The sequence below is a fragment of the Pseudonaja textilis genome, chromosome 3, assembly GCF_049901715.1.
Source record: "Pseudonaja textilis isolate UNSWEBS1 chromosome 3, rPseTex1.2, whole genome shotgun sequence".
Taxonomy (NCBI): domain Eukaryota; kingdom Metazoa; phylum Chordata; class Lepidosauria; order Squamata; family Elapidae; genus Pseudonaja; species Pseudonaja textilis.
The window spans coordinates 163,513,098-163,534,103 of NC_141992.1; the positions used below are offsets into that span (position 1 = coordinate 163,513,098).

At 40.2% G+C, this 21,006-nt stretch overlaps 1 protein-coding gene across 4 annotated transcripts in view; it reads left to right on the top strand.

The window, feature by feature from the left end:
• Positions 1-17,426: 17,426 nt before the first annotated feature.
• Positions 17,427-21,006, top strand: part of CHD7 (chromodomain helicase DNA binding protein 7) — a 197,896-nt gene continuing 194,316 nt past the window's right edge. The window contains exons 1-2 of one of the 4 annotated variants that reach the window (XM_087931282.1): positions 17,427-17,844; positions 19,903-20,007. The gene's annotated coding sequence lies outside the window, so the exon portion shown is untranslated. Of the gene's footprint in view, positions 17,845-18,086; positions 18,558-18,905; positions 19,075-19,902; positions 20,008-21,006 lie in introns of those variants that run through there. The other 3 variants (XM_087931281.1, XM_087931283.1, XM_087931284.1) reach the window with 3 other exon arrangements.

Sequence of the window (21,006 nt, forward strand, 5' to 3'; positions counted from 1 at the left end):
AGTTAACTGAACAATATATTTCATTATTATATTTTTATCATATCACAAAGATATAGCAAATAGTATTTGTCTCCAAAGGTTGCACATTTTTGATAGTCACAAGTGTAGGAATTAGGACAGTACCATTGTAACGGGATGGGCCACAGTCTAGGCTATGTCAAGGTGAGTGTTTGTGTGTGTGTGTGTGCTAATAGGGTGGGTTTTTCTAAAAAGCTTTTCTACACAAGCCTTAATTTACCTCTTTTTCTTGGATTTTGATGTTTCCTTTAACCAGTAATGGCAAGTGCAGCACCTTACCATCAAATTTTAGCGATATGATCTGAGGAATTTTAGAAGCTGCAATAAAAATACTGAATTAGCTTTGTGCTGTCCACAGGATGCCCACCTGTTCTAAGGTGCCCAGAGAAGCCTTTTAGCTTCATGACAATCATGAAACAGCTTTCTTCGAGATATGATTAAATGCTTTTATTCATTAGGGAATGCTCCATTCTCTTTAACATTGGTCTATAAAGGGCTGGGTATGTCAATGATAGTAATGTGTGACATATACACATTTAGTTCAACTGCAAATCCCTTGATTTTCTATGCTGGGTTAGGGATAATAGAGGGAATTCACCAGTATGTGTGGAATTGATCCAGGACCTAAAATCAGCATGCAGAATACAAGGATTTTTTAGGTTGAACATGCATGCATAATTTCAGGCTGCTGCTCATGATAGAAATATTAGTAAGTGCTGTTTTTTCATTGATGTTTTCTGTCATGATCTCAACTGTACTATTCAATGTACATTTTCTATAAATAACAAACACTTACTTTAAAAGATCTGAGTTTGCAGGCCATGAAAATTGAGCTTCTTGATCTGTATATGATGAATAGGCTGTTCCATACGGAAATATTTTATGCGATGTTTTCTTATCTCTCTTAAGGTACAGTGTTCCCTTCTTGAAAAAGGTGAGCAGTTCTGAAGATGAATAATTTGAAATAGAGAATTTGTACCTTTTAAATCCTATTCTTTTCATCAAACATTTTAAGCAACTATATGGTAGGCTGAGTTTGTGAGCTCTACTACTCACGTTGTCTTGTGACATTTTCATTGGATATGGCATTTTAGTATTGTGCACCACATCTAATATGCACTCCCTGTGTATGTATAATATATACAGTACACATATATATTTGAAATAGAAATCTCTGAATTTTCTATTATATTACAATATATGTGTGTATTAGTTGTTTAAAATCACTGGATTTGTATGGTACAAATTCTACATGCAACAGATCTAACTGCTCAATGCAGTGTTTCACAAAAGTGAGAGAAATGACCAATACATGTTACTTATACCATTATCAACATTTGGAAGCTACTTACAACATGAAGTATTGTTTATATGTTCAAAATTTATATTTGCTTCATCTCTGTCATTCTCATTTTGCCTTTGTTACAAGCAAACATTTCCCCTTTTCCTTCTCCTTGTCCCATTTAAATAATAATAATTTATATTGAAAATGATGCTTTAGCAGCCATAGTGTTACAGGTGTTGAAAATACCTTTACATTAAAGAGAAACTTTGATAAGGCATTGGAAATACTCTATCTGCTTACTGTTGGTCATTGCTAGAATAAAGTATTTCAGTATATACTTAGCAATCTGCTCCATTTTAATTGTATGGAACTTTTCTAAAGTTTAAAAAAATTAAGAAATTGGCACACCAATTTGGATTGTCACTAGGAAAACTGGATAAAATGTTGAAAAAATTATTTTGACAGTATTTTTTTTCCATTTACTTGTAAATACTATAGAGGTATCCTTTAAGGATGATGCCTGGCATATTTACATAGTAGAACATGGTATCAAGTTTAAACTTCATCAGTTACTTGTTTTTTGTTTTCATTTTTGAAAATGAGGCACTCAGAAAAGTTCAAAAATTGTCAAATATGAAAGCTAAATTACATTTATGGAAATATGTTTTCATTTTGAGTGGAAATGATTGATACTTTACTCAGACAATACAGTAAAAAAAATTCTAAGGTGTAGAATTTCCTTGCAGCCTTATTAATATAGTTTGTTTTATTGTGATATTGAAGTTTAGTTTGTAAATAACCCACATTGATACTGTGCTATGCAAGCAGCTGATGAACTGTCTACAGTACTAGGTTTGCTATGCATGAAAGAAACCAAATTGTTGCTAATAAAAACTACTAAAATACTCTTAACAAAGCCAAGACCACGACAAAAAATAGTATGTAATGGATCTATCACTTCTATTTTTGGGATGGATTTTATTATTTTTGGACTTGCTACAAACGCTGTTAAATATTGTGGATAAGGAGGAACAGATTCTTGGCCAATGCAAGAAACACTATATTATCCTACTTAAACTACAGTGGGAGTGCTCAAATCAGGTTTATTTTGTACATGCTCTAGCAGCTAAGATTTTTTAAAAAAATAAGATTGCCTTGAGTCAAAACATAATAAAAATGTTCTTGCTGTCACTTGAACATAGACAATAAAATAATTAGGTAGGGAAGTGGTTCTGTTAAGCAATGATTTATTTCTAAAAACATTTCAGATAAGAATATTTCAAGAGAAAAATTCATTAAGGTTGGACTGAAAGGTTAAATTACATTTTAGTTTTTTCAATGTAATAATTGACAATGGGCTTTAAGCAGATTTTTAAAGCCTTTAAATCACAAGTGTCAAACTTGCAGCGTCATATTGCCATCATGTCACATGTTGCTGCATTTTCCACAGAGCTGGGATGGGTATGTGTGAAGCATCTGGCCCGCTTGCCTGTTTGACATCCCTGCTTTAAATACCGGAAATAGATATTTTGTCCTAGCAGACAAAACATGAATTTCTGTAAGCAACTTTCACATTACACATTCCCATATATTACTGTCAGTTGCATAATAAATGTAAATAAAAATAGTAAAAGTGTTTTTGAATTATGGACAGGTTGGTTCCTCCTTCCATTAAACCATTTTGCTACTTTAGCCGGATTTTCCCAGGAAAATACACCAGGAGGCAATGAAACTGAAATATAATTAGCATGCATTTTTAGTGTACTAGGCAAAGCAATATAAATTCTGTTGTAGGTGTCTCAGATCTGTTATTTTTCACAGTTCAATGTAAGTACTCTAGCCTGATAAGAATCAATACTTCAAGACAATTGAAATGCATTTTTGTGTTTTCTGTATCTGGCATCATTCTTCCTTTGCACAAAGAAGGGAAGGCTTGCACTGAAGGTGTCATCAGATACATTACAATCTTCATGGACTGTCAGATTAGAATGAATAGACTTTTGAGATGGGAATGTCTGGGATTCTTCAGCTGTTCAACTAATACTTATCATTTTCATTGTTATATTTACAAAATTGAAGATTCACATCAAGTTATAGCCTACAATTACTAGTGTTGTATTTCCATGAATGTAACATTAGTATAGAATGGGCACTTTTTTAAAAAAAGGAAGGTGAACGCATCAATATTTAAGAGGGTAAAAGAGGCTTATGATTTAAGAAATGGGTTTGTTTATTGGGACACACCTGTTCCATCTTTCTCTGCAATGTGCTTTTGTTAAAATAGGTTAAAGGAATAAGTTTTTGTGATCTCAGATTTGATTTCTAATTTCAGTTTCTGAGAAATTTAGATTCATCTTTGTATAAAGTATGTGTTTTGCTGTGTTCTGAATTAGCTTGTTCTTTACAGTTTCTGAAATTTCTCAAATTTGATCTGCTGAATTTAGATTTTGGATGATGTTCACAAATTCTTTAATGATTCTGCAAACTTCTCTTGGCATAAGCCACGGGAAATGATAACACATTTTCAGATCAGTGATCAGATACAAATTAGAGCAGTAATGCTACATACTAATCTATTCCCATCCCCACTGTATTGGTAAGTGTATAAAGCATGGTGTTGTTTTTCTTTTGTTCAGCAAAAAGCACAAGTGTGTAAAACCGTCAATAAACTATTTCATGAACTTTTTTCCCGTGGTGTAAAACTGGTCCCCAACCCCAGGCCAACACTAGTTCATGACCTGTTAGGAACCAAGCCGCACAGCTGGTAGTGAACAATGAGCAAAACTGCATATGTAAGGATCTAGGCTGCAAGGTTCTCTGCCCGCACCCACCCCCCCATCCATGGAGAAATGGTCTTCCATGAAACTGATTCCTGGCGTCAAAAAAATTGGGTATTGCTGGTGTATAGTTACCAGAACCTCTCAAATAAATCCAACACTTCTATTTGTGAACGTGCTGTTATGTACACATAGCATGCAACTTGTGTAACAATTACACTGCTCAAAAAAATAAAGGGAACACTAAACAACACAATCTAACTCCAAGTCAATCACACTTCTGTGAAATCAAACTGTCCACTTAGGTAGCAACACTGATGGACAATCAATTTCACATGCTATTGTGCAAATGGAATAGACAACAGGTGGAAAGCATAGGCAGTTAGCAAGACATCCCCAGTAAAGGAGTGGTTCTGCAGGTGGTGACCACAGACCACTTCTCAGTTCCTATGCTTTCTGGCTGATGGTTTGGTCACTTTTGAATGTTGGTAGTGCTTTCACTCTAGTGGTAGCATGAGACGGAGTCTACAACCCACACAAGTGGCTCAGGTAGTGCAGCTGATCCAGGATGGCACAACAATGTGAGCTGTGGCAAGGTTTGCTGTGTCTGTCAGCGTAGTGTCCAGAGCATAGAGGCGCTACCAGGAGACAGGCCAGTACATCAGGAGACATGGAAGAGGCCGTAGGAGGGCAACAACCCAGCATCACGACCGCTACCTCCGCCTTTGTGCAAGGAGGGACAGGAGGAGCACTGCCAGAGCCTTGCAAAATGACCTCCAGCAGGCCACAAATGTGCATGTGGCTGCTCAAACGGTCAGAAACAGACTCCATGAGGGTGATATGAGGGCCCGACAACCACAGGTGGGGGTTGTGCTTACAGCCCAACACCATGCAGAATGTTTGGCATTTGCCAGAGAACACCAAGATTGGCAAATTCGCCACTGGCGTCCTGTGCTGTTCACAGATGAAAGCAGGTTCATACTGAGCACATGTGACAGATGTGACAGGGTCTGGAGATGCCGTGGAGAACTTTCTGCCTGCAACATCCGCCAGCATGACCGGTTTGGCAGTGGGTCAGTAATGATGTGGGATGGCATTTCTTTAGGGGGCCGCATAGCCCTCCATGTGCTCGCCAGAGGTAGTCTGACTACCATTAGGTACCGAGATGAAATTTGTGAGACCATATGCTGGTGTGGTTGGCCCTAGGTTTCTTCTAATGCATGACAATGGCCTCATGTGGCTGGAGTGTGTCAGCAGTACCTGCAAGATGAAGGCATTGATGCTATGGACTGGCCCGCCCATTCCCCAGGCCTGAATCCAATTGAGCACATCTGGGACTTCATGTCCACCAATGCCACGTTGCACCACAGAATGTCCAGGAGTTGGGGGATGCTTTAGTCCAGGTGTGGGAGGAGATCCCTCAGGAGACCATCCGCCACCTCATCAGGAGCATGCCCAGGCGTTGTAGGGAGGTCATAGAGGCATGTGAAGGTTACACACACTACTGAGCCTCATTTTGACTTGTTTTAAGGACATTACATCAAAGTTGGATCAGCCTGTATTATTTTTTTCCCCTTTGAGTGTAACCCCAAATCCAGACCTCCATGGATTGCTACATTTGATTTTCATTGATAATTTTTGTATGATTTTGTTGTCAGCACATTCAACTATGTAATGAACAAAGTATTTAATAAGAATATTTCATTCATTCAGATCTAGGATGTCTTATTTTTGTGTTCTTTATTTTTTTGAGCAGTGTATTTCTTCAAACCAATATTCTGGATATTCATGGCACATTGAATTACATATTAACACACACTGAGTTCACATAATGAAGCTAAAATGTAGTTGGCCAGCATTCTATTTTCTGTCAGGCAACCATCTAAATTGAGAGAAAACTCAGTTCTTTGTTGTTGCTAGATGACATCTGTTAGCTGTCAGTATCAGGGATGGGATAAGATTGGGGATTCTAGAAAATCACAGATCTCTCAAGACTGAAGAAATATAGAATCAGCAATGTAAACTAGATTTATGTTGAAATCACATGGAGCCATATAAACCATAGTGGGGTTTTTTGTAGAGGTATGTTAAACCAAAAGAATTGTGCCATATTGTTATCTTGTATGTAAATGTTTCATGCAATACTTCAATCAAATGCTGCCAAATAAGTTTACATGTACAATATCATCAAACTACTGTAGGTGGCAAAATCAGAATGGCCATTTCCACTAGATGGAAGCCGACTGATACGGAAAAAAAACCTCTGCTGTGTCTGGCAATCATGGGAATGTTTGCAGTCCATATAGGGTAGCCCTACAAAAGCATTTCTCCTTGTTCTGGGAATTTACTCCACTTCAGACATGAAACAAACCTCATTTAAATCAGCAAGAATACTCGATATTAATGAGAAACTCATCTTGCAGTGCAAATAGTTCACTTTAGGGGAGCAGTGTTTCTCCGGAATTTAATTCAATAATTGAATTTGAAAGAGGGAAAGATGGAAAAATCTGTGCAGAGTTAACGCCACTTTGAGGAGGCGGGGGTTTGAGATAATTCTTCAAACGCTTCCCAGCTCAACTCCTTTCCTTCGTTGCAAAACGGAGCAGAAACGATCCTTTTCACAGTTGCTGGCCATCTGAAGGCAATGCAAACTCGCTGTAAATTCCTTTTCTACTTAACTGCGGTAATTCTTTGGTTCCCGCTTACGAATAAAGACGACTCCGGGCGAGCAGCGCAAGTAAATAAAATGATTGTAACAGCCCCGTGAGCAGTTAACGCTGAGCTCTTTTGTGAGAGACTTCGAGTTTCCTGTGGGAAACGCTGACGGCCAACATGAAGGGTTTTCTCACTTCCTGTGGGCGAACTACTCAGGGCACCGACGGCTGCCTTGCGGGGGCGACTCCCTGCCCTCGCCTGTGGTATTGATGGAGGAAGGGGGTCTCCATTTCCTGAACGGACTTCTGATGAGGTTTCCTGTGTGGATCATCAAAGAAGTGGGAGAAGACCGAGGGTTTATGCGCCTGCATTAGGCGGCGTAAGCTTCCCCCGAGTGGCGGGACAGCAGATCATAAACGCCGAGTATTTGCTGCTTCCTGCAGGGGATCCCCAAGCGGAGACGGAGAGGTCGGAAGCAACTTGTGCGCGTTCTGGGGTGGGAAGCCCGCCGTCGGGGCGCTTGTGCCCGCTTGTTTTCGCGGTGATGCTGCAGTTTGCCATTTCGCGCCTGAAAAAATAATGTGGAAATTCAGTAGTCCTAGAGGCGGCCCTGGAGCTCGGCTCATTGTTCTCCACAAACATCAGCCGTCTCTCCACAAAACCCTTCAAGCCGCGCCTGCCCTACCCTTTTAAATCCGCCCAGCTCCTCCTCACGGATTCACAGGACAAGCCCAGAACCACCTGGGGCGTTGAGAGTTTCTCTCCCCCGCCCGTCCCTTGCCACGCCCCTTTTGAACTGACGCCCAATCCCCAGGGACTGGAGGAAATCTGTCCGTGCCGCGCCTGACCGGACCGGCACAGTCAGTTAAAGGAGGTGGGGGGGGGGAGGGGTTTATCTCCTTCTATTGGCTCAGGGTCACAACCAATGGCGCGGTGAGGGAAAAGTGCCGTCAGGGAAAAGGAAAACCCTGAGACTGTGACGTAAAGAAACGGAGAGGAACAACGGGGCCGGGGAAATGGAATCCCGGGAGAAGAAAGACTAGCGCTCCGCAATAGGTGTGTGGCATGAACGGAAACGGGGCGGGCAGACAGGATGCCCTTCGGCTGTGGAGGCTCGAGAGTTTCCAGAAAAGAAAAGATGCGCGGCAGCGATGCCGGTTGTGTGCGTCTATGTATGTATGTGCGTGAGGGGAAGAGTCCAAGCAGGTGGGAACGTAGCTGTGGATGGGTCAAAGGAACCTGGGACAGCGGAAGTTAGGAGGGGCCGTTTTGGTTAGGGATGGGCTGGGAGAAGACGAAGGGCGGGGGGCATTTGCGAGCCACCCGGCCCGGTGGTTTCAAGCGATTTGGGTGGGTGGGGGGCATCGGAGACTGCGGCCCCCGTGCACTTGGGAGGATTCTAGGTGTAGAACAAGCTTTACAGGCTTAATGGGAGAAATGTTCTCATTTCAACCTGTTTTTTTTTTTTTTTGCAGATTATAAAGTTCTTTCTTGTTTAAAGCAGACTCTGTTATCTGTCATCGGGAAGTCTTTATTTACGTTTCCAGAAAATCTTCCCAAAGAGAACCTGTTTTTCAAGAACGAGCCATTTTATTTCGCTAGCTTCGGATAATTTTGTTTTGTTCCTCCTACGGCCTTGAATTAGTCACTGTGGTATTAATGAAAGCTGAAGTTGAGGCGGCTATTACAATTCCATACTTGTATTCAATATGGGCAAGCAAACTCTACAAAACTTGTACTCAGGACTACTGGCAAGTTGCACAAGCATTTGCATTGTTTAAGATTTTGCAATGAGCTCCAGTGATTCACTGAAGGTCTTTTCAACTTGGTAAAGCCTCCATTTTCAGGAAGTTTGTGTGTCACAACCCTAAGCTAGTTTTCAGACTAGTTCCAGCAAAGTACTTCTTACTCATGTTTATGCTTCCTCAAACATGCTATTCCATTATCTATAAAAGAATCTTAAATATGCATAGCCTAAATATGCATGAAGCATAAAGATATTGCTTAATATTCCGCATAAAGAGGTTCTGAAATAGTGAAATCCTTTTTTCAGAACTATTTAGCAGTGAAAAATTCACATTGAATTATGTATGCTGGTTTCCTAAACACAAGGAAATGCAGAACTGACAGCTTTCTATCACAAGTTTGCATGCTGCCTTGACTCATGCTAGTGACATTACAAAAACACTGAAGACAGTTTCTTATCCTGTTTCATAAGCATCTTATATGTTTAATCATTTAGGCAGTGATTAAACCAAATTGCCCATGAACAAACTTACCTTGTGTCTGTTTTTTTATTTTTTTATAAAGTGGATCTATTGCTTTCAGGGTTATGAATGCTGTATTTTTGGAATTTAATTGAGACTGTTGTATGTTTGATTTCTATCCTTAATAAAGATCCGTCACTAAAACACAAATAATGAATGTTATTGTCAGAAGTTCACCTTAGTAAAATATTGTTCAATTAAAATCCCTTTTCCTGATACATATTTTAACTGGAACCTGATGCTTTTTGTGACCTCTCACTCTTCTCATGTGCCTTCCCTTCTTTTTTTGACATGGGAATGTATTTGTCTTGGTAAAAATCTCTCCAAATATCTCATCAGGAATCATGCCGCAGTTCTGGTTGTATTTAGCTTATCTCTTCTGTTTTCAAAATATTAATTATTTAAGAACTTACCTTGAATGAAAAGGGGGACTTCTCTCCTTCCCCCTCAGAAAGTAATTTGAAGTCAAGACAGTCTATCAAGCATTCAGTTCTGAATGACCTGCTATAATATATGAAAATATAGACTATGCTAAAAAATTTCCAAATTAATTAAAATTTAAAAATGATCAGCATCAAAAGAATATAGGATTTTGTTGCTAAATATTAGTGTTTGTCCTCCCTCTCTCCATGTCTGCTTAATTAACAAATGTATGTATTTAATGGGCAAATATTTTTTTCTAATATCTCAGAAGTATGTAGGCTCATACCTAAAATCTCACATAGTTAAGCACTTTATGTACTGATAAACATTTAAATTCAGTTGGCATTTAGTGATGCTATCAATATATTGCCAGTTGGGCAAGATAATATTTCTCCTGGTCTTAAATAATCTTACACCCTCTCTTGAGCAATAAGCTCTTGGATTGCATTATATTTGATATCTTGGTTTGAACCTCTAAGATTTAATTCTTATTTTTCTAAAAGCAAGTTTCAGTGACCTCATATGTTTATATTGTGTTCTGTTACATTGAAACAAATTAATTACTCATTACTAAGGTCATGGTTGAAAAATATTTTTTGAGACTTGTACGATCTTACAGAACAACTCTTGAGTGGTTTTATGATACAAGAGGTTTTTAATCAATCTTTAATACATTTACTGCAATGTGATAAATCATTTACATGATTTATCACATTGAAATTTAAGAGTTCTGAATTCAGGTGAAATATAAGAGAGGGTGAAAAATGTTGAATTAAGAGGAAATATTATTTAACAGATCCTAACTGATAACGTAGCAGACAATGAAATGATACATTTTCAGTTTAATGATGACGTTCTCTAATATAATTTTAAATTCATGCAGTAATTTCATATAATTCTCAGAACATACAGTATGTTATTAGCTGTTATGGGAAAATCAGTAATGTTGCATCCTTTCCATGGATAATATTGTGGGTAGTATAGGTTTATGGCCAATCCATTCTTTTATATTTATGAACTGACAAAAAAAATTGTTTATTGTGGAAACATTCCTTCTTTCCTTCAGATCCAAATTATAGTTTGCAGAGGGCTGTAACTGATCAAATGACTTAATACAATAATATATATACAGTACAGATTTAACCTTTTGAAAATCATTTTTTTTTATTTTCTAATATGTAATCCACTGCAGTATCTGTGGCCATTAAGAAATTGTATTTCATGAGGTGTTTTATTCCATAATAACAGATCAATCGGGCAGCTTCTTACTACTTCATCCCTAAAGAAGTTTCTGCTATACATTCAAAAGAGTCTGTTTTATTAAGTGCTGATTACCAGTGAATGCTGGAATTCCTGAACAGCATGCATCTGAAGACTAAACCAAAATATCAGTATCTTTGTATACTTGCCACAAAAGAAGAGAAATGTGGATTCATGCCCATTTCTGGTCATCCACATGTATAGCATTATGTTAGAAATTAGAAGCCATTTAGGGGTAGGGAGAGGTTATATATTAACTCTCTGAACGTATATGGACATGTGTCATGACCTGCTGTAAGGCATATCCAGTGCCGCCTCTGAGAAAATCTAAAATGCATGGATTGTAATAATGACTTGCGCTAAGGAATTTCTGATGGCAGTGCAGAATGGCAAAACAATTTGAAAATACTTATTTGAAAAGGACACTATAAACTGCAAGAAATGAAAAAGAGGTGAGTGGAATAGTACAGATTGAATTGTGACATGTACTTAAAAGACTCACATGTTAGTGTGAACTGGGGCAATAGATGTGGAATTCACAGCATAGAAATATGTGGAATACCCATGTTTAGCAAAAACTATAGCCATACTCAGACATAATAAGCCAAAAGCTAGTTTGTGACCATTGGAAGAAGCTCATATTAAAATATGTATTAATGGATTCTTGATATATGAGTATACATATTAGTTAAGCTTCTTAATCTATTGGAAATCAATGAATTTAGGCACTTAACTGAAAAATAATTGCTGGACATATTTATCTTATTAATTACTGATGTGTCTTAACAGGAAATTTATTGTAACTAAATAAAAGTGTAACTAATGCTTAAAACACTTTTATTGCACTACAGAATATATTTTTTATATATGCATTATCTTATTCCCAGATTGAGGGATCCTACAGTGGTCACTCATTCCCATTTGATCTCCTGATTGGACTATTGCAATGCACTCTATGTGGAGCTGCCTTTGAAGAGTGTTTGGAAACTTCAGCTGGTGCAGTGCAGTGGTGCAAGCATTTAAAATATAAAATAAAAATAAAATATGTTACACTTCTGCTCTGTGAGCTTCGTTGGTTACCAGTTTGTTTCAGAATCCAATTCAAGGTGCTGCTGTTCGCCTTTATATGCCTAAATGACATGGGACTGGTTTGTTTGAGGGACTGTATTTTGTTATCTTCTGCAGTTCTTTCTTTTCTGAGGTCGCCACATCTACAATCCACTTTTTTGTCTTATTGACAATTGACAAAACTTGTGGGTGCCTATTATGTGGCAGATGCTTTTTGTTTGAATTCTAAAGTCCCAATGCGCTTTAGCTCCTTCATTTTCTATTTCTTTCTCTATTTTATGTTCCCATCCATTCTTGCTTGAAGATAAATAGCATTTCTTGAGGATCTTCCAATGCACCACTGTTGCTACTTTGTCATGGGGTTGTTTGTATCAGTCTGTGCAATCTTCTTACAGCAGCTAACCAGGTAATCCACTGTTTCTTTAGATTCTTTGCAGAGGTAGCACTTGCTATTTGTTGCTGTTTTCTCAATAATTTTGTCTCTGGCTTTGTATGTTTGGTCTTTCTGTGCCTCTTTTCTGTTCTTCATTTGGTCTTTTTTTGTAGGCCAGTTTGGTCTCTCCGGTACTCAGTAGGACTTCCTGGTGTTCTAGATTCAGTGCATCTCCACTGTTGTTCAGGTATTCTCCCAAAGGTCTTTTTTCTTCTTTAACCATCTGATGTACTTGCAACATTACACTCCCACTTATTTTCCTTGATAGTAGAGTCTGACAACATTGCTGCATGGATGAAGGGCAGGACTCATTATTTCCCTAGTCTTCCTATCCAGGGCTTTTAGTTATGCTTGAGTCCATTTCACTATTCCAGATGTGTATAATGACTGGAATTGCCAGGTGTAAATTGTCTTGATGGTATTGGTTCCATTAGTTTGGACTTTAAGATCTTTCTCACTCTCTTGATGTATTCATTTCTAACCTTGTTTTGATTTCAGTATGCTTGATGTTGTCACCTTGAAGGATGCTCAAGTATTTTTAGTGATCTTCATACAGACTCTTAATGTTATTTACAAATGGCATCTTGATGTCTTGTTATTTCCATAGGGCATCTTGACATCACTATTTTTCCCCATTTGATGGTAAGCATGCAGTCCAAAGCATGCACTCCATTGCAATATCTTGGCTGTATATATGGACAGGGCTGAACAGCAATCCTGTTTCAGATGGTGTTTATGGTTTGATGCACAGTCAGCCAGATACTCAAACTGAAATTGGCATTTTTATCCATCTATCGAGGCCTTTTCAAGGATCTGGGATAGGTAGATGTTTGATAGTGGTCTTGTTGCAGGATATAAGTTATTCCAAGCAAAGCTGCCTTTTGTGATTATTATTAACTATTTTTTAGATTGTTGTACATTTCCCAAAATAATTTGTTTTATAAAATGGGCAGCCATGTAAATTTGAAAAATAAATAAAAATTATGCAGTACTGTATTGCACTGCAGTACAATATATGCAGATAGTCCTGGATTTACAACCATTCATTTAGTGACTGTTCAAGGTTACAATGGCATTGAAAAAGGTGATCGATGACTATTTTCACACTTACAACTGTTGCAGAATTCCCATGGTCATGTAATCAAAAGTTGCATGCTTGGCAACTGCTATGTATTTATGACAGTTGTCGTATCCTGCGGTCATGTGATCACCTTTTGCAACCCTCTGTCAAACAAAGTCAATGGGTAGCCAGGTTCACTTAATAACCATGTTACTAAGTTAATAACTGCATTGAATCACTTAACAACTGTAGCAAGCAAGTTCATAAAATGGGACAAAATTCACTTATAACCATCTTGCTTAGCAATGGAAATTTTGGGTTCTATTGTGATCATAAGTTGAGGAATATCTGTATTGCATTGAGATTCCTAATTCATTGTTTATTATATTTGTCTTGCTTTTCTATCAGGAAGAAAATAGTGTGCTGTTCCTCTCACTATTTACTAGTGGCCTAATGCCTAGTGCAAGACCCAGTTTGGTTAGTGGTTAAGGCATCAGGCTAGAAACCAGGTAGTGTGAGTTCTCATCCTGCCTTATGCATGAAGAGAGTTGAGTAACCTTGGGCAGTAATTTTCTTTTAGTCCTATGAAAAAGGCAATGGCAAACCACTTCTGAAAAACCTTGTCAAGAAAACTGCAGGGATTTGCTCAGGCAAATTTGAGACTCAGATATGATTGAATGAAAGTATGCTTGTGTTAAGATTTTACTTTGAATTGTGATTGTTTGAATTCATTTATTGTTCAAATGTATATGAATGCCCACCTCAAATTCATGAATCTGGGCAACTCACAGTTAAAAACATTATAAAAAGATAGCAATACAAACATATCAAAGTAAATTCCATAGTGTTCTAAATATAGAATCATAGAAATATTTAGGCCATTTACCCATTTCTCTTCTCAATCTAAATTAAAGCATTCCCAGCAGACTGACCATTAGCTTCTCTACTTTTGCTCAGTCAGTGAAGAAGAGCTTACCATCTCCCTAGTCAAATTGTTCATTTCCCCTAAACTTCATATGAAATTTGCCTTTCTGTTATTCTATGACAGATTCTGAAATTATTGAGAACAGGGTTTTTCTTCATATATTTGAAGAATATTATCATACCTCTCTTCAGTTCTCCTTTCTCAAAGCTAAACATCCAGCTTCTTCAACTTCTCTTTATAGGTTTTAGTTTCTAGTCGCTGATCATTTTTGTTGCACTTCTCTGATTATATCCTAGTTTGTCTAAATGTTTCTTAAGTGCAATACTCAGAAATTGACTTAGTAGTCATAGGATCTGATTAGTGCAGAATAAAGTGGATCTGTATAATAGATTTGTTTCTTATGAAGGTTATTTCTGTCTTCTAGAGTATTAGCTGTACCAAAAAAGGACAATATTTGTAACTCAGGATTGAAATGAAGGGTCTTTGATACTCTCTGAGCTTGGTTATTTTCTTGCAGACATTTCATTACCCAAATTACATTACATCATTATTGCTCTTCAAGAAAACAACCAAGCTCAAGAAAGCCCCAAGGACCCCTCAGTATTAGTTGCTCCATCCAATTTTGTGTTATCTAAAATGTGATAAGGATTCCACCATTTCTTAGTCCAAATCATAATAAAAATATTTAAGTTATTTGAACCTTATTGTACCTCTCTAATTTGATGAACAACCATTGATGAACATTCTTTGAATATTATATAAGTTATGTTTTTCCTTTCATTATGCACCTTGTCTACACTTAACTAACTTGTTGCTCAGAATTCATTGGATACTTTTTAAATGCTTTGCTGAAGTAAAGATATATTAAATGCATATTGTTTCCACAATGATCATTTTCACAAAGCTTGTTTTTAAGAAATATATAATTCTGGTAATTACATTGTTTTTAAGATGTTCATGGTACTGCTTTATAATTTGTATGAAAACATCCGAAGTATTGATGTCAAATTGGTTAGTAATTCAATGTATCCTCCTTTTCTCCATTTTTGAAAATAGGAATAATGTAAATACATTTATAATGATCTAGCATTTTCACCTATTGTCTAATTTTCTCAAAGATAATAGACAAACAATTAGCCAATATCTTCAATACTCATATGGTCTGGACATCTAGCAAAGTCAACAGATAGTCCCAGACCAAGTTTCTATGAGTCTCTATACTTTAATCCTGTCTCTTTCCTCATCCTACTTTTCACAAATTCCTGGTGATTTACATACTTTTTTTGATTTGACTGAAGCAAATAGAACAGTTGGGTACTTTAACAGTTGGGTACTTTTAGCATTTTGCTATTTTACTGAGCCTTTTTTCTCTGAATGTATCTTAAAATCCTAAAGTTACATGTGGACCACGCAACAGCTAAACTGGTAAACTTCCAACATTCAAAGCCTCAGCCACATAGTCAACCTGTGTTATCAATTTATACAGTATTAAAAAAGAAGGTTCCTGTATTTTCATGCATAAGTAGAATTGAAAAATGTATAGAAATCTTGCAGGCCAGCTCAACTTGAGTTAGGTGGACCAATGTTCTAATCTGATATCAGACACCATCTTCAATGTATTACTCACAGAGCAGATGCTTCTAACAATTGAGAAAGATATTTTAAATGTGCACCTGTTACTCTGCCAGTTTCACATACAAAAATTGTGAACTAAATCATGAATTAAACTCTTATCAGAAAAATAACAGTAGATGGTAGGAATGACAGCTAGCAAACATGGATTTTGGTAATTCAGGCACAGTGAACTTGGAAGAAAGTGGTCAGTGACTTCACCACAATATTCGTCTGGATTCATGTCTGTTAACTTGGGTATCCCATTTCACTCTAACTTCTGAAGGCATGCTCTAATTAATCTTCTAAATAAACTCTTTAAAAATGTTAAGTTTTGACCTGTATAATTATAAACACATTCAGACATCTCTCAAAAGTAAATCAAAAGGATTCCCTTTCAGTATTTTTAGTTTGAGAATAGTGGGTAACCTGGCAATGCTTGTGCTTCTCTACTTCAATCCACATACTAATAGAGTTTAACATTTCATAGTCTTTACAATTAAGGGGATGTGTAGAATTTCTCCCCCTGTTCTCTTGGGAGCCATAATGGAAAAAGAAGATGCCCTTCACATGTGGCCATTTGTCTTATGGAATTCACTGAGGGTATTTGGGCAAGACTCCCATGATAATTTTTGACAGATTCACATCACCCTGCATCCTGTCTTCTAGTATTTTACTGGACATACTGTACCAATGTAACCTGGAAAGAGTACATCCAAGACCTTGTGTTTCTTGAAAAAAAAATCACTAGATTTGGTAGACTACAATCCCTATAAACTTGATCACGATGACCTATATATCGCACAGAGATCAGACGGGATCAGCCCCGAGGATCCGCTCACGGGAGAAATCGCCCTCCCGGGTTGAGGGATCCTGCGACTCCGCTGTTAACAGACGGAACCCCAGAAACCGGCTCCTCGCTGAAGCGGAAAATTCAAGATTTGCGAGAGGCTCTTAATGGCAGGTGCCTTTCTTTATTCTTTCCCAAACTTGATCATCGACAAACAAGTTTTCCGGCTTGTGAAGGTCGGAAAACTTTTCCAAGCCAAGAAGAGCAGTCGCAGCAGGAGCAAACAGCCGGCCGAAGCGGGTTCTGTGTGGGCAGCTTAACGTTGCGTCTGCGGGAGGCCACGAGGACTCCGGCAAATGTCGCCTTTCCCTTCGGGGTTCTCGGGCAATAGCCCGCGGGGCAAGTAGATAAGGAAGGGCGCCGCTGCCGCTTCTGTAGCGGCACGTTAAAATCGCCCTCCTCTTTCCTCTCCTCGATGGGCGGGAGGGAAGGAAGGAGGGAGCGACGGGAGAGCTGAGAGCCGGGTGTTGACTTGTCTGAGCGCTTGTGTCCCCAGAGCGCCCTGTCAACATTTGACGTCCCCTCCCCCACTACACATCTTTCCGGAGTCCTCCTTTCCCGGGAGAGGATGGGAGGAGCTTCCTCTCGGACTGAAAAGGCCACCGCGGAGGGGGGGGGGGAAGGTTAGTGACCTGACCCCTTCCCCCTCCGCTTTTTAGGAGGTCTGGATTCTTGCATAAATTATGCCAGCAGTTGATGACGTTAATGGGCGGGGCCTGGGGAGTGCGCGCTCTTTCCTCCCTCCCGCTCGCCCACGGGAAGGAGGGTGGATAGTGGCGTCGGGGGCGCGCCTCGTGTCGGGCGGAGGGAGCCAGCGAGCGGACAGGCAGGGGGCGGTAGCAGCGGCAGCCGCCTGGCTGGCTGGTGTGTCGCTCGGCTTCTGCGGACGCGCTCGGGAACTATCGGATTAAACTTGAATCGAGTGAAATTACACAAAGGAGGGAAGCGGATCCGGGACCCGGTGGAAACCTCGAGGACCTTCAGTGACCCCCCTGGCCGGGCCGGATCAGGGGTATCCGCCCGCCTCGCTTTGATTGCCCGGCCGAAACCAACTCCCGGTGCGTGTGCGCCTGTGTGGGTCTCTTCTCTCCGCGCTTGCTTGTTTGTTTGTTTGTTTGTTTGTTTGCGGGGAAGAGGTGCTCCCGGGCGCCTCGGTTCTCCTCACCCCCCCTGCTCCGCTTCCGAAGACGGCGCCAAGCCCATCCCGACCCGGTAAGTGACCTCGCCTTGAGAATCGGGGCGAGCCGGAGGGCAACGGCGCACCGGCTCTGGAGCTGCTGCCCGGCTGGCCGGGCCCCACAGCAGGTCGGGGGAGGGGTAAGGAGAGCAATGGAGCCAGTGTGTGCGTGCGCGGATCCTCGCCCGGTTTCCGCCGGTGCTGCTCTCTGGTCCATGTGCATCCCCGGCCGAGGAGCTTTCCAGGATGTGGGGGGGTGGAGGGGGTGGGGAAGGGCGAAAGAAAGGAAGGAGGAGGAAGCGAGCTCACCGGAGAGCGGGAGCCGGAGCGACTCCGGCGGCGCTTCTCTTTCTGATCTCTTCTTCCCCCCCCCCACCCCGTTCTTTCCCCGAGCGCAAGTTTGGAAGGCGATTAAAATAGGAGGAAAAGTTGGATGAAAGTCTCCTTGAAGGCTGCGGGAGAAGCGGGGTTGGTTGTAGAATCGAAGGGGGCGCGGGGGGGGGGCGGCGGCGGAGGAGGACCGAGGGACTCCCGGGAACGCTCTCCCTCCGCCCTGCTGGCCATGCCGAGCGCTCCTGGCCCTGGCAGCACAACAAGCGCTAACAAAGTGCGGGGGGCGGCCCTCCCCGCCTCCCGCTAGCCTGATCCGGGGGCTCATCGCGCGGACACATGGAGCCGTTGGAGGCGGAGGGGAGAAGTGAAGGAGAGAAAGAGGAGAGGGAGCGCGAGGGAGCCGAAGGAAATGGAGGTGATGGTGGCGCGGGGGGTGAGCGGGTGGGTGGAGGAGAGGCACGAGGTTGCGCCGGGGTTATTTGTCTTCTCTGAAGAGGAGCGGGGAGGTTGGCGGTGGGAGTGAAACGGGAGTCACACGCGGGGGACGGTGCGGGGAGGGGTTCCCTACTGTTTCCTAACAACCCAAGAAGAAAACTGAGGGGGGGGGGCGGCGGGAGAGGGAGGGACAGAAGAAGGTGGGGGGGGGGAGAGAGAGAGAGAGAGAGAGAGACGCTGTCTAAGCGGGCTGGCGGCGGCAGCAGCAGCAGCAACAACAACATAATAGAGACTTAACCCCGCGGACCAAGTCTGCTTCCCTTTCTCTCTCTCTGTGTATGTCTTTCTCTCCTCCCCCCTCCCCCGCCGCCAAACATCGCCACCTTTCGCCTGCGCGCTTCTGTCTCTTCTTCCCTGGTCAGAAGCGGGTCGCCGAGAAGCTTTCTCCGGTGTCCATAGTTTCCCCCTCCCTTCCCGAAACCAAGGCCATTTTGAGGGTGAGCGGAAAAGGTGGTTTGAGGCCAGGCGGTCAGGGAGTGTGTCTGTTTAGGTTTGATTGAGCCGAGGACGCGGGGCTTGGTTTCTGTCGGGCTGGGGTGAGTGGGTGCGTTGGTGCCGGGCGCTGGGCTGGTGGAAGTGAGAAGCGGACGCTGGAGGGGTGGATGTTGGCGGGGGGAGTTGATGAGGGGGTGGGGGAGAGTGTTGTGAGTGGGTCTCGGGGAGAAGGAGCAGCCATCATTATACTGCATTCATTTTTTTCCTTGATGGTATTGCATAAGGGGCACTCTCTCCTGGAGCGTTTGACACCCTCTTAAACTGAGAATGGGGGCAGTCCTGGGGAGACATCAGGCTTATGGGACGGTCTGGGTAGGCAATAAATTGGAGAGTTTCTCCAAAGCACTTTTGAACATTGCTCACGCTTTGCTTGAAAGTAGTTTCTTTAAGGAGACAATAGACAAAAGAAAAGTAGTAGGACACGGGGAGTTTCCTTTTAAATATTAAGGGAATCTTAGGTGCAACAGTCTACTCTTTCTAGTTTGCCTTTGTTTTTGTTTGGTGAGGTATTCAGTGTGCTTTTTAGTAGGCTCAGTTAGATTTTAAAAAAGTAATTTCCCCTCCCCACGACTTGGTCCTTGTATATTTCAGTTTGGAAAGTTAAAATCTCAAGTAATTGCCTCTGTCCTGCAAAAGAAACAAGTTCCTTAATTTTATTTCCTGAGCTATAACTCATCTTTTTAATTGAAGAATATCTATTTTTATGTATCATAATAAGCACCATAAATACAAGAATAAAAGTTGAATGAAATATTTCTCTTTTCTCACAGATCATCCAGTGTAACGGAGACAAAAAAAATCATAGTGATTATGACTCTAGCAGCATGGGTAGCTGATTTATCCCCATTATAAAGCCAGTTAGTTTGCAGTAATGTGTGAGTATTATTAATTTTAAAAATCAGAGTTATTAATTATTTTTGTAAAAGCCATGATTCATAATTTTCCAGTTAGAATACTACATCTGTTGCTTGAAGTGTTCTTGTTTTACTGCTGAACAGCAGAGGCTCTCAGTCTTTAACCTAAAATGGCAGCTTAATTTGACTCGGGCCCCATTCATTGACAATGATAATAAAAAGGCTGAAAGCTAAATGTAGCTGAATACATTGTTTAGAATACAACTGAGAATTCTTCCTTTCTTTATAAGATATACAGAGACCACAATGTGCATCAAGACTGTGAAAGTTCCCCCCAAAAAACTATGGTAAATGTGGGATTGATTTATGAAGAACACATGGTTAATAATTGGCAAGATAATGTAGTGATCATGAAATAACCAGTTCTGAATTGAGAAAAGGAGAAAAGTTATCTCTTTCAAATCCTTTTTTACTGGATTTGAAGATGTAAGATATATTTATATATTATAAATGTATGTGTGAAGTGTAAAACAGATGAACTATCACTCATATTTAAAAACAAAATTGCTTTTTTGGCTATCAATTTAATAATAATTCAGAATATAACTTATTTTTGACAAAATTGTTCTTTTAAACATAAGAAATTGACCGTAATTCTTCCTGCAAGTGTCTAGTTTTTAAAAAAATTAATTCTTTCTGAACTCAACATTTTTAGGACATCTGTATACTTAAAGATACATAAATAACATATTTTACTATTACCTTTTACTATATTACTACTTCTAAGATCTAGGGGAACCCATTTTGTAAAAGTTATCTATTTCCCAAGTTAGAAATATTATGTGTTAGAACTCTTGCTACGTTTTCCATGCAATTTTTTAAACAGGTTATTGTTGGGAATGTTTTTATTGATTTTTCAAATAAATGGTTGTTGAAATAAGATACATATTTAAGATCTGCAAATAAATGTAGTCTTCAGACTCAGTGCATCACATCTGAAAACTGTATTCTATGACTGAA